We start from the raw sequence: 14,801 nt of genomic DNA, 5'->3' as shown, positions 1-14,801 counted from the left end.
GCAGACAAGTCCCTTCTCAATTAAACACAGGCCCCGCAGCTGCCAGCTGGGAACTGGCTCTGTTCAGGCTGCCAGTTAGTGATAATCTGCTCATTTTGTTATCATTGTGGTTTTAATTTGCATTTCCCTAATGTTTGTTGGCCATTTGTCTATCTTCTTTTGAAAACAATCTGTTCGTGTCTTTCCCTCACTTTTTTTAAAGACGATTTTCTTTTTTTATTTCAGCATATTACGGGAGTACAAATGTTTAGGTTACATATATTGCCTTTGCCCCACCCAGGTCAGAGCTTCAAGTGTGTCCATCCCCCAGACAGTGAACACTGCACCCATTAGGTGTGAATATACCCATCCCCACCCCCCCCCACCTGCCCAACACCAGATGAATGTTATTACTATATGTGCACTTAAATGTTGATCAGTTAATACCAATTTGATGGTGAATACATGTGGTGCTTGTCTTTCCATTCTTGTGATACTTCACTTAGTAGAATGGCCTCCAGCTGTATCCAGGGTAATACAAGAGGTGCTAGAGCACCATTGTTTTTTGTGGCTGAGTAGAACTCCATGGTATATATATACACCACATTTTATTAATCCACTCATGTATTGATGGGCACTTGGGCTGTTTCCACATCTTTGCAATTGTGAATTATGCTCCTATAAACATTCGAGTGCAGATGTCTCTTTTATAGAATGTCTTTTATTCCTTTGGGTAGATGCCCAGTAATGGGATTGCTGGATCAAATGGTAGTTCTACCTGTAGCTCTTTGAGGTATCTCCAAATTACTTTCCACAGAGGTTGTACTAGTTTGCAGTCCCACCAGCAGTGTAAGAGTGTTCCTGTCTGCATCCATGCCAACATTTATTGTTTGGGGACTTTTTGATAAAGGCCATTCTTACTGGAGATCAGTGATATCTCATTGTGATTTAGATTTGCATTTCCCTGATGATTAGAGGTATTGAGCATTTTTTCATGTTTTTTGGCCATTAGTCTATCTTGTTTTGCAAAGTTTCTGTTGATGTCCTTCACCTCTCACAAAAATCAACTCACGGTTGGTAACAGACTTAAACCTAAGGCCTGAAACTGTAAGAATCCTAGAAGAAACTGTTGTAAAACTCTTGTAGACATTGGCCTAGGCAAAGAATTTATGAAGAAGTCCCCCACTTATTGATGGGGTTATTTTCTTTTTTTTTTTTTTTCTTGCTGATTTGAGTTCTTTGTAGATTCTGTATATTAGTCCTTTGTCAGATATATAGTTTGTGAATATTTTCTCACATTCTGTAGGTTATCTATTTACTCTGTTATTTCTTTTTCTGTGCAGAAACTTTTTGGTTTAATTAAGTCCCATTTATTTATTTTTCTTGTTGCTGTATGTGCTTTTAGGGTCTTAGTCATAAATTCTTTGCCTAGGCCAATGTCTAGAAGAGTTTTTCCTACATTTTCTTCTAGAATTTTTAGGGGTTCAGGTATTTCATTTAAGTCTTTAATCTATCTTACGTTAATTTTTAATCTGTTTTACGTTAATCCAGTTTCATTCTTCTGCATGTATCTATCCAATTTTCCCAGCACCATTTATTGAATAGACTGTCCTTTCCCCATTGTATGTTTTTGTCTGATTTGTTGAAAATCAGTTGGTCATAGTTATATATCTTTATTTCTGGGTTCTCTGTTCTGTTCCATTGTTCTATGTGTCTACATTTACCCCATAACCATGCTGTTTTGATTACTACAGCCATGAAGTATAATTTGAAGTCAAGCAATATGATGCCTCCAGATTTGTTCCTTTTGCTTAGGATTGCTTTGGCTATTTGGGCTCTTTTTGGTTCCATATGAAGTTTAGGACTGTTTTTTCTAGGTCTGTGAAAAATGATGTTGGCATTTTCATGGGAATTGCACTGAATCCATAAATCACTTTGAGCAGTATGGACATTTTAATAATGTTGATTGTTCCAATCCATGAGCATGGGATGTTTTTCCATTTGTTTGTGTTATCTATGATTTCTTTCATCAGTGTTTTGTAATTCTCCTTGTAGAGATCTTTCATCTCCTTGGTTAAATATATTCCTAGGTATTTTGTTTTCTTTGCAGCTATTATAAATGGTATTGAGTGCTTGATTTGAGTGTCAGCTACATTCATGTAATTTATGTATATTAATTTTGTAACCTGAGACTTTACTGAATTTATTTATTAATTCTAGGAGTCGTTTGGTGGAGTCTTTAGGGTTTTCTAGATATAATATCATATTGTCAGCAAACAGGGATAGTTTGCCCTCCTCTTTACCAGTTTGGATGCCATTTATTTCTTTCTCTTGCCTGATTGCTCTGCCTAGGACTTCCAATACTGTGTTGAATAGAAGTGCTGACAGTGGGCATCTTTGTCTTGTTCCAGTTCTTAGGGGTAATTTTTTCAAGTTTTCCCCATTCAGTATGATGTTGACTGTGGGTTTGTCATATGTGGCTTTTATTATTTTTGAGGTATGTTCCTTCTATGCCTAGTTTGTTGAGGGTTTTTATCATAAAGTGGTGGCGGATTTTATTGAATGCTTTTTCTGCATCTGAGATGATCATATGGTTTTTGTTTTTAATTCTGTTTGTGTGGTGACTCACATTTATTCATTTGTGTATATTGAACCATACTTGCATCTCTGAGATAAAACCTACTTGGTCATGGCGGACTATTTTTTTGATGTGCTGTTGGATTCAGTTTGCTAGTATTTTGCTGAGAATTTTTGCATCTATGTTCATTGGGTATATTGGTCTATAGTTTTCTTTTCTTCTTTTACTCTTTCCTGGCTTTGGTATCAGGGTGATATTGGCTTGATAGAATGAGTTAGGGAGGATTCCCTGCTTCTTGATATTATGGAACAGTTTTCAGTGTAGAGGTTTTCATAGTAGTCTTGGATGATATTTTATACTTCTGTGGTATCAGTCATAATGCCTCCTTTTCTTTTCTGTTTGAGCTTATCTGAATCCTTTCCCTTTTATTTATGGTTAATATAGCTAGTGGTCTATTGATTCTGCTTACCTTTTCAAAGACCCAACTTTTTTTTTTTTTTAAGAGATGATGTTTCACTATGTTGCTCAGGGTGGTTTCAAACTCCTGAGCTCAAGTGATCCTCCTGTCTCAGCCTGCCAAAGTACTAGAATTACAGTCATGAGCCTTCATGCCTGGCCTCAAAGAAGCAACTTTGTGTTTCATTGACCCTCTGTATTGCTTTTTTGGTTTCAATTTTGTTTGGGTCTACTCTGATCTTTGTTATTTCTTTTCTTCTGCTACCTTTGGGTTTGGTTTGTTCTTTTTTTTCTAACTTAATTTGTGATCTTTCTTTCTTTTTGATGTAGGCATTTAAGTCTATGAACTTCTCTCTTAACACTGCTTCTTCTGTATCCTAGAGATTTTGAAAACTTTTGTCACCTTTGTTGTTCCATTCAAAAAAATTTTTTATTTCCATTTGACTTCATAATTGATCCAAGGATCATTCAGCAGCAGGTTGTTTAATTTCCCTGTATTTGTGTCATTTTGAGAGTTCCTCTTGGAATTGGAGAGTTCCTCTTGTGGTCTGAGAAGATACATGGTATGATTTCAACTTTTTATTTCTTTTTTTTTTTTTTTTTTTGAGACAGAGTCTCACTCTGTTGACCAGGCTAGAGTGAGTGCCATGGCGTCAGCCTAACTCACAGCAACCTCAAACTCCTGAGCTCAAGCGATCCTCCTGTCTCAGCCTCCCAAGTAGCTGGGACTACAGGCATGCACCACCATGCCCGGCTAATTTTTTCTATATATATTTTTAGCTGTCTGTATAATTTCTTTCTATTTTTAGTAGAGATGGGGTCTCGCTCTTGCTCAGGCTGGTCTCGAACTCCTGAGCTCAAACGATCCGCCCACCTCGGCCTCCCAGAGTGTTAGGATTACAGGCGTGAGCCACCGCGCCTGGCCTGATTTCAACTTTTTAAAATTTGCCAAGACTTATTTTGTGGCCTAACATATGATCTATTTTGGAAAATGTCCTATGTGCTGATGAGAAGAATGTATATTCTGAAGTTTTTGAGTAGAATATTTTGTAAATATCTGTTAGATCCATTTGTTCTGAAGTTCTGTTTAAGTCCCATGTATCTTTGTTGATTTTCTGCCTTGATGATCTGTCTGGTTCTGTAGTGAAGTGTTGAAGTTCCTGGCCATTTTGATTTTGCTGTTATTTCTTTCCTTAATAAAGAAATAAAATTAATAAATAAAATCTAGTGGAATTTGTTTTATGAACCTGGGAGCTCCTGTGTTAGGTGCATATATATGTAGAATTGTTATATCTTCTTGTTGAATTGATACCTTTATCATTATATAATGGCTATCTTTGTCTTTTTTTAACCATTGTTGATTTAAGTCTATTTTATCTGATACAAAAATAGATACTCCTGCTTGCTTTTGATTTCCATTTGAGTGGAATATTTTTTCCACCCTATTACCTTGAGTCTATGAGAATCTTTGTGAGTTAAATGAGTTTCTTGGAGACAGCATATAATTGGGTTGTATTTTTTTTTATTCATTCAGCCAATCTGTATCTTTTCAGTGGGGCATTAAGACCATTTACATTCAATGTTAATATTGATATGTGAGATACTATTCTGGTCATCCCTGTTGATTGCTACCTAGCTGCTTTGTTTTTCTCTCTTATTTACTGTTTTATAAGAGCTGTGAGTTTTAACTTTTGGATGTTTTTACACTGGTAGGTATTGACTGTTCTGCTCCATGTATAGAGCACTTTCAAGCATTTCTTGTAGGGCAGGTCTAATGTGACAAATTCCCTTAGTATTAGCTTGTTTGGGAGAGACTTCTTTTCTCTTTTATTTATAAAATTAGTTTTGCAGGATACAAAATCCTTGGCTGGCAGTTATTCTATTAATAAGAAGACTAAAAATGGAACCCCAATCCCTTCTGGCTTGTAAGGTTTCTGCTGAGAAGTCTGCCATTAATCTTGGGGAGGCAGCAGCAATGGATCTGACCTCTGGGTAGACGCAGCACTCTGGGACTGGGTTTTCCTTTGTAAGTTACTTGATGCTTTTGTCTCAGAACTTACAGGATTTTCTCCTTCACTTTGACTTTGGCCAGATTGATGATTATGTGCCTTGATGATGTCCTATTTGCCTTGAATCTTCCAAGTATTTGATGACTTCTTGTATCTGGATATCTATATCTCTACCAATACTAGGAAAGCTTTCCTCCATTATTTCCTCAAATTGATTTTCCATACTTTTTGCTTTTTCTTCTTCTCTCTCCCGGATACCTATGCTTCTTATATATTTGTTCACTTTACATAGTCCCATATTTCTTGGAGACATTGTTCATTCTTCTTCATTTTTGACTGACTGGGTTAATTCAAAAGCCTTGTCTTCAAGCTCTGAAATTATTTCTTCTGCTTGGTATAGTCTGTTCTTAAAACTTTCTGCTGTACTTTTTGAAATTCCCTAAATGACTTTCATTTCTAGAAGTTCTATTGTTTCTTATATTATCTATTTCATTAGTGAATTTTTCAGTTATGTCCTGAATTTTTTTTGGTTTGTGTTAGTTTTCAACTTTCATATCAATTCCATTAATCTTACTTGTGATCCATACTCTGAATTCCGTATCCAACATTACAACAATTTCCTTTGGGTTGGAGTCCATTGCTGGAGTATGATCCTTCGGGGTGTCAAAGCAGCCTGTTTGTTTTTTTTTTTTTTCCACGTTGCCAGTTCTTATGCTTGTTCCTTTTTATCTGGTACCTATTCTCTCAGCTCAAAACAGATAGCTTTGCAGTACACCTGTTCTCCTCTGCTGGGAACTCTGCTGCTCAGTGAAGAGATGGAGAGGTCCCTGGATGGCATGCTAGAGTCCTACTCTGAAAGACTGACTGGGGAGGAGAGGGTGGATCCACTGTGAGCCTTTAACACTGCTGCTCTTCTGTGTCTCCCTGTTCCCCTGTAGTTGTCACAGGTGGACGAGTGCACAGCGGGTGTGTGGCAGGCAGTAGTCATGCAGTGGATGTGCAGTGGGTGGTCTGTGCACAGTGGCATAGGTGTGCCCAGGTTCATCAGTGGCAGTGCTACCCAGGTGGTGGCAGCAGGTGCTGGGGGCCACAAGTCCCTGCTCCACCCAGGTCCCATGGCAGCTGTGGCTGGGTGGGGTCACCTAGGCAATGACAGCAGGCACTGGGTCCATGGGTGCCTTCTCTGCCTGGGTCCCCCAGTGGCAGTGGGGGCATTCAGCACCTGCCCACAGGGTGTACGAGAGTGCCTGGCCTCCCCACTCCATCCCTGGCTCAGCAGGGGTGATGGGAAGGTGGCAGCAACAGATATGACTCCCAGTAGATGCAACACCCTGGGGATGGGACCTCAAAACTGTGCCAGCCACAGTGCCCAGGGTTCATAAGCCAGCGAGACCCTACTGTGCCTTCTCTCTGAAGAAATGTTGCTGCACAGTCTCTATTCAGCTCCCTGTATCAGACCTGGGGCCTCCTGTGATGGAGGGGCCCTCCCACAGAGAGTGGCGTGTGCAGGCTCCTTCTAGTCCCCCATCTCGGCCCCTCCCCTCACATCTCCTTCCCTCACTCTGACCCTCCTGCCTCCTTCTTATAAGGCCTCATGACTGATTACACTGGGCTCACCTGGACAATCCAGGCTACTCTTCCCATCTCAAAATCCTTAACTTGATCACACCTGAAACATCTCTTTTGCCGTGTAAGCGGGCATATTCACAGGTTTCAGGTATTAGGATATGGACATCTTTGGGGCCGTAATGCTTCTTACCATAAGCCCCAAGCCCTCAGCCTGGCAGCAGGGGCCCAAGCCTATGAAATTGCGTTTCCCTCCACTCAGTCCACATCCACACCCTCCTCTTCTGGCCTGCACACTCCTCCTTGGTCACTCCACATGCCTTGCACTTTTCTACCTTTGTTCCTAGAATTCTCATGGCCCAAGTCTCAGTGCCTCCAATCCAGGCCCCGCTGACAAGTCACCAGGAAACCACTCCTGGCACCCCCAGTGAGAGTGGCCTCTTCTTAGTCCCGCACATGCTGGTGGCTCTGACAGGTGGCATTTCTGGGGTGCAAAACCTGGATCTGTCATTTGCTGCCCTTGTGGCAAGTTAATGTCTATGTATTTTAGTGTCCTTATCTATGTGATAATAATAATAATAGTGGTTTGATAAGGTTGTATGAGGATTAAATGAGAAAATGTGCATAAAATGCTTTAGCACAGAGCCTAGTACATAATAAAAGCTTATTTTTTAAAAACGGTGCTGTTTCTATCACTATTGATGGCTAATGCTTGATTCCTAGCTGGGCTGTGATTCCACATAAGTAGACCAGTGTTACTTATCCTGGTGTCACCAAGGTGTCCCCTGCATACTCATAGACACTTGTTAAATTGGTGTTGGAGGGATGGAGGGATGGGTGGACAGAGGGATGGATGTGTGGTCACATTTATTTGTGCTCATCTAGCTGAGTGTTGTCAGACCATGGGATCAGCAGGAAAACCAAGCTTCTGTGGCCCCAGGCCGAGCAGAAGTGGCAGCTTAGCTGAAAGTGGTGGTGGGGGAGTCTTCACGGAATATATGAAGAAGTCAGAGAACGTAGGGGTATCTGGAAAGGATTCCCAGAGGAGTAAGCGTGGGAAGCCAGAGGGGAGAAAGCAGTGGGTTGTCTTCCCTCTCTTCCTGGGCCCACCCCTCAAAGGTAACAACCCGAGGGCTCTCCCCACCCCTCTGTCCGTTTATAGCACCGTCTTCAGCTTTCCACGGCCCTGCTGTGTGAATGGTTTTTGCAAATGGTGGTAAAGCCCCAAGGGCAGTCAGTTATAGATGCCGAGAAGGTCCCTGGGGTGACTCTTATGTGACCCAGAGATCCTCAAAAAGGGCCGATCAAGACTAATCCTACCTGTTCCCAACCATCCAGGAATGGGCAGCTCTTTCCCCGTCTTTGACAGGGGCTTCGCTCTACCTTCTTGGGGAGTGGGGGCAAGATATGTCTGGGTTCTGCCTAAGAGAGAACATCATAAAAAATGGAGCCCCTGAAGTCCTACCAGGCAAGAGTGGTCTATTGAAGTGATCAGATTCCTATTTGGACAAAGAAAAAAATGTTTTTTTAGAGTTTTGGGCAATGTTACAGAAAAGAGCACCAATGCGCTCAGCTGGAACCGTGCCCTGCACTGTGAGTTCCGCTAGGGACTCGCAGGGAAGGCCCCGGCCCCTGGGTCAGTGCAGCCACCACACGTTCATTATCCGATGGCTGCAGGGCCTCCTCTGGGCTCCTGCCCCACAGCTCAGGAGGCCCTTGGCACTGGCAGTGGAGGCCTGGGTCAGATGTCAGCCCACCCGGGTTCTAGTCCCATGTCTGTAACTGGCTTGCTGGGGGACCTTGGCATGTCTCAGCCCCCTCAGAATGACTCCATATGTACTAGGGGGGTTACACTAATGCCTCCTGGCAGGACTGTCACGAGGCACTCATGAAACCTTTGGTGTGAGTGGCTGGCACGGCTCTGGGGACTTTGGCACCAGTATCACCGCCTACCCATCCCCTTCTTGTTTTGGAAGGCCAGGAAGCAGCCACTCACCCCTGAGTGTGGGCTCACCTGGACACTTCCTTTCCTCCCAGCTAGTGCCCTCTGGACATCCAGGAGCAGGGGGTGGGGGATGAAAGGTCAGCCAGAATCTGAGAGGGTCCAGCCCGGCTCAGCTAAAGATGCTCCCCTCGCCCCTCACGGCCTGGCCTTAGAAGTTTGTCATTCAGTAAGCCATAGGGTTTGAGCAAGGTGGCAAGTTCTCTGTGCTTGGGTGTTCAGCCCCCACGGTGAGCAGACCTGATCTGTCCCAGCCTGCCTCAGCCCATGTGTCAGGACTCAGCCTGGGGTCCCCATTCCCGGCCACATCCACAGGCCCAGGCAGAGGCTGGAGAGTCCCCAGACTTGGAGCAGATACCCCCTTTCAGGATCCCTGATGCTGGAAGTCTGTGCCAGAGAAGGTATTTCCAGGCCAGCTCTAAGGCTCAGAGAGAGGAACTTACACACGCCCTCCCTCTGACACGCCACTCTGTCCCTGTCCCATACCACAGGCCCTTTCCCTCACCCTGGCCACGATACTTCCTCACTCTGGGCCGCAGCTTCCTCATCTGTAAAATGAAGGCTGAGGGCTGGAGGGAATGTCTCTAAGCCCTTCCAGGTCTGACAGTCACAGACATCGCCTGGGGTAAGCACCTACTGGCGTTCTGTTCAATCAATGTAGTCCCTTTACAGGTAAGGAAATTGAGGTTCTGAGATGCAGAGGCCTCTCCTGGGGTCACGCAGGCTGGAAACAAATCCTGCTGACTCTCAGTCCAGTGCTCCTTCGCCAGCCCCAGGCCACTCCCCCAACTTCAGGGGCAGCCAGCTCCAGGCACGGTGCAGCCTGGGCAGCAACAAGCACCCTCTGCCCCCAGGCTCTGTCATTGATGAGAGGCCTGGAGAAAGTCTTTCAAACGTGCATTCTCCTCTTGATGACCTGCCTCTGTCCAGGGTCCAGAGATTTCTCCGGCCCCAGGGTACTAAAAAGAGCAAATGTGAACTTTTATTGAAAGCTTACATGCTGCTGAGTGCGTTCTGTGTGTTTAACTCACTACAATCCCATAGGATAGGAATTATGATGACTCCATTTTACAGATGAGGAAACTGAAGCACAGAGAGGTTAAGTCATGTACCCAAGGTCACACAGCTTGTAAGCGGCTATCTTATCCCCAGCTCCCTAAAAACCAGAGTCCAAGGCAAAGCTTATGTCCTAAGGCTTTGTTGGCAGTGCAACCCTAGGGCGCAAGAGTGAGGGGAAAAGGAAGTGAGGCAGAACAGGGAGAAAGCAAATGCAAGCTAGAGAGTGCATTTCTGAGCTGTCCACTGTTGCACAACGAAACAGAGCTCTTTGCCATGTCACGCAGGACACCCAGACAGGTCCCGTGCTCTGCCCTTTGGACATTCTGCTGAGAGCAGAAAGGGGGGAACTTTCTGCTGTCTCCTTCCTCTCGCCTGTGTCTCCACAGGAAGGAGCCAGTGTACAGTGCGCCATGAGGCTGATGGGATGTGGGGGCGGGGAGGTGGGCCCTGTCCAGCTGGTTGACCACCCCTGACACTCCATATTTGGTTGCTAACCCTGTCTTGGATCGAATGAGTCATCTTGTTGTCGTTTTTGCCTGAGCTGGTTTCAGTTGGGGAGCAGGAGCCCTATTTTACAAATGGGGAAACTGAGACTCGGAAAGGTGGGGTGGCTTGGCTTGGGTCATGTGGCTAATTCAAAGACCAGTGTGCTTGGCCGGGCGCGGTGGCTCACGCCTGTAATCCTAGCACTCTGGGAGGCCGAGGCGGGTGGATTGCTCAAGGTCAGGAGTTCGAGACCAGCCTGAGCGAGACCCCGTCTCTACTAAAAATAGAAAGACATTATATGGACACCTAAAAATCTATATAGAAAAAATTAGCCGGGCATAGTGGCGCATGCCTGTAGTCCCAGCTACTCGGGAGGCTGAGGCAGTAGGATCGCTTGAGCCCAGGAGTTTGAGGTTGCTGTGAGCTAAGCTGACGCCACGGCACTCACTCTAGCCTGGGCAACAAAGTGAGACTCTGTCTCAACAAAAAAAAAAAAAAAAAAAAAAAAAAAAAAACAAAGACCAGTGTGCTCAACCTCTGCCCTGTTTGGTCCAGATCCTGAGCATGCAGGTCACATGGCCCTGGAGCCAGGTCTCTCCAGGTGAGAAGAGAAGGTGGCTCCTCTGCAGAGGCTGGGCAGAAATCTGGGTTTGCTTCCTTCCTTCTTTTCTTCCCTAATTCCCTCCCCCAGAGGGACTGACCTCCGTGGTCCCCGTCGCCCACTCCCAGCTGTGTACCTACTCGTTAGAATCCTCTGTGTGTCATGTCCTTATGCCCCTGCTCACAGGAAAGCTCTGCTTGGGTAGCCTAATCCTCCTAGAATCTGAGTCCCTGGGAGAGGAGTCTGACCCTCTGAATTCTCTGGGTTCTATCTAGAGCTGGAGGAAACTCACAGCTCTGATCCCGGGACCCAAACCCTACCCATGCAGTGTAGACAGGGGGGCCATGAGGACACAAACGCAGCCCAGGGCCTCAGCGCCCTCAGGAGCACAGGAGCCTCGCAGCTGGACCCTGAGACCTGACGTCCAGGGCGCACTGCGATGGCTGACGGAGCTGTCCTGCAGGCGGGGGGTGGCAGGAGGCAGTTTCTGGGGCTGCTGGTGGCAGCAAGATCCCAGGTTCTGGGGACACTAGGGCAGGTGGGTGGTGCTGTGGCCGGCAGGGGTCAGCAGAGGCCCATTGTTCTCCTGCTCCTCCTGCGCACAGAAAGCACGTGCGAGGCCTCCAGCCGGAGCCCCAGCTACAGTACTTTGAAATTTAGAAAGAAAAACAGGCTGAGCGCGGTGGCTCACGCCTGTAATCCTAGCACTCTGGGAGGCCGAGGTGGGCGGATCGTTTGAGCTCAGGAGTTCGAGACCAGCCTGAGCAAGAGCGAGACCCCACCTCTACTAAAAATAGAAAGAAATTATATGGACAGCTAAAAATATATATAGAAAAAAATTAGCCGGGCATGGTGGCGCATGCCTGTAGTCCCAGCTACTCGGGAGGCTGAGACAGGAGGATCGCTTGAGCTCAGGAGTTTGAGGTTGCTGTGAGGTTGCTGTGAGCTAGGCTGACGCCACGGCACTCACTCTAGCATGGGCAACAGAGTGAGACTCGGTCTCAAAAAAAAAAAAAAGAAAGAAAGAAAAACAAATTGTATCCTAGTAATACATACACATAACAAAAAAGTAGCCCAGAATAGTTGACGCTGAAAAGATACAGCAATGCTCCTGCCACCCAAGCCCCAGGGGCACATTTTAAAAATAAAACACAAAACAAAACCCCATTTCTTATGGAGCAGATATCCCCAATAGAAAAAAAAAACCTCACATTTCTGCCTCTAATACCTCTTTCCTGTGGGGGCTCCACAGGTTTAAAGCACATGTCTATCTCTCTAGATCTTGATTCACTCACTGTAAATGACACCGCGTACGATGATGTAGCTTGTTACACTCAGCTTCCTCCCTGCCTGCTTCCAGTGTTTGATAATTATACTCCAAATTTCAGTTCTATTATTTGCTTCTGTGCCTTTAAATGCATATGGACACCCCTAATCCATGTTCCATCCGCGTGTCACAGCACCTCAGCTGCCCCCGGTGCAGGACGGGGACCGTGAGCAGACCCGCTCCCAGCCACCTCCCACCCTCCCACAGCCGTGCCTTTACTTCGGTGTTGTTAGGATTAAATTAACATTTACATTCTTTAATGAAAACAAAATGAAGTTTTCAGCGCTTTTTCTATACTGTAGTAGATTCCAGACGTGTCCTATGATGTTATGGGCGGTACATGGACAAACATTTTAAAAAATAGTTTCCACATCAACTTCAATATGCTTTAGGAAATATATGTGTACATTCAAGTATACGATGAATCGTTCAGTTTGTGAGTTCACAGATATAATTGCTTAGGATAAAGCTAGAGTCCATTTTTAAATTTTAAAAGTGAAGCCAGGCATGATAGAGCGGGCCTGTAGTCCCAGCTACTTGGGAGGCTGAGGCGGGAGGATCGCTCGAGATCAGGAGTTCGAGGCTGCAGGGAGCTCTGATTGTGCCACTGCACTCCAGCCTGGGTGACAGAGTGAGACCCTGTCTTTAAATAAATAATAAAAAAATAAATTTAAAAAGTGAGTCAGGGTGAAGAAAAATATTAAATGATATACAGTACAAGAGGGATGCAGATATGGCAAAAATCATACAGGTGGTTAAGAAATGGATCAGGAAACAGCGGTCTTGATTCTCAAAGTTGAAAACCAGTGAGCCCAGCAATCGCTTCTGTGACAGTAAATGTCGTCTACTGCTGAGCCAAGCAGCATGCTACGATGATATTTCCCTCCCTAGAGGCCAGTGCCAGGGACCCAGGCTACCTGAGACACAATGTGTCCACTGAGGACATGCGAACTCCGTTTTCTTACAGTTGATTGTTTACAATCATGCCACATTCATATTTGTGCCATGACTTATTTTTGCAGGCTGTTTTTCCTGGTGTTTCTAATCACCTTTTTCCCCTTATGACTGAACAGCATATCTTCAGGTGGAGGTGTCAGCTCAGTCATAGCATCTATTACACAGAATCCCCCTTTTTGCTGGGAGACACCCAGGACCTGTTTCCAAAAGGCGCCATGGTGGGCGGAGTCCACACGGCTGCACCTGTTCCATGCTCGTAGGTAACAGGTCATGCGTGTGACTGATATTTATGAAGCACCGATTCCATGCCAGGCTGTGTTTTGGAGTCCCGTGGATAGGAAAGGAACAAAAGAGACAAAATCCCTGCCCTCAAGGAGCACGCACTCCAGTGGACAGATACATGCACGGTAAGACACACAGCATGTTAGGATGGAATGACGGTCAGGGCAGTGGAGAAAACCAACCAGAAAGTGGGTGGGGTGCGGGGTCAGGTGTGGCTTTAGATGGCCTGGTCAGAGAAGGCCTCCCTGGGAAGGTGACATCTGAGTAAAGGCTGAGAGAGGGAGGGAGAGAGCTGGCTGCTATGTGGGGAAAGTGTGTTTCCGGCCCAGGGAGCAGCCAGGACCACAGCCCAGCCTGGTGTGTGGGATGAACAGCAGGAAGCCAGCGTGGCCAGGGTGCGGCAGGCGGAGTCGTGGGAGAGGAGGGCAGAAGATGGCAGGGCCAGATCCCAGAGGGCCCAGTGTAAGGACTTTGGCTTTTATTCTGAGAAGGGAAGGCTTGGCAAGGCTCTGGCAGAGGAGCAATGTGCTCTCTGACTTCGGTTCTAGTCCTTGTGGCCTCATTCTTGTGCAGGGTCCCTGGATCCCGGTCTGCTCCAGGCGGCTCACACAGGGTCAGGACGATGACAGCCGGTCACCCGCGGCCAACGGTGTCACCCCCAGCACTTCCCGTCCTCTGAGTCCCTTCCAGCCCGCTTCCTCCCATTCTGAGGATTCCTCATCCTCCCTGAGCCCGTATGCCTCACTCTCCCTTTCACTCTCCCTTCTCAGCTGCTCTCCGGGAGAGGAAAATGGGCTCCGCATGCGTATTTACACCATCCGCCCAGTCAGCAGTTTCTGGGCATCACTGTGTCTGCCTTAGTAGGGACCCGCGTGGTCCCCTCGGAGTGCCGGTGAGAGGCAAGGAGGCAGACAAGTCCACAGAAACAGGTGGCACAATAGCAGGGTGCAACAGTGTCGCCAGGACGTCCCTACCAGCTGCCAGCCCCATGCGGTCTGGATCATTCCTCCCCCACAGCTCCAAGAAGTACTTACTACTCACCCACCTCACTGTGACAGAACGCAGGCTCAGAGAGGTGGAGTCCTTGTCCAAGGTCATTCAGGTCCTAAGCGGAAGACACAAGATTGAACACAGGTCTGTGTAACTCCAAAGCTTGAGGTTTTGCGCTGTTCCTCTGGTTCCTCACTGTCAGATACAGAGGTTTGAGAGGATCTACACGGAACCAGCACCCTCTCTCTAGAAAAATGCAAACAAATGATGGACACACATACAAGTCGCCTGTGACTTCAGGGGGTCCCCAGACTCCAGGTAGGAAGGTCTGCATCATCCGTTGGGCTGTCTCTCTGGAGAACCTTATCTTGGCTGGGCCCCATCTTACCAAACTGTACCCGGCCTTGGAGCCTCCAGGAGACATCCTGCTGCCAGCCAGCAAGCCTCCCCACTCCGCCCTCCCGGCATGGCACGCAGCCAGAGCAGAGGGAAGAGCCCTCCCGCTGGTG

The sequence above is a fragment of the Eulemur rufifrons genome, chromosome 2, assembly GCF_041146395.1.
Source record: "Eulemur rufifrons isolate Redbay chromosome 2, OSU_ERuf_1, whole genome shotgun sequence".
In the NCBI taxonomy this organism is placed as follows: domain Eukaryota; kingdom Metazoa; phylum Chordata; class Mammalia; order Primates; family Lemuridae; genus Eulemur; species Eulemur rufifrons.
This window is presented reverse-complemented; position numbering follows the sequence as displayed.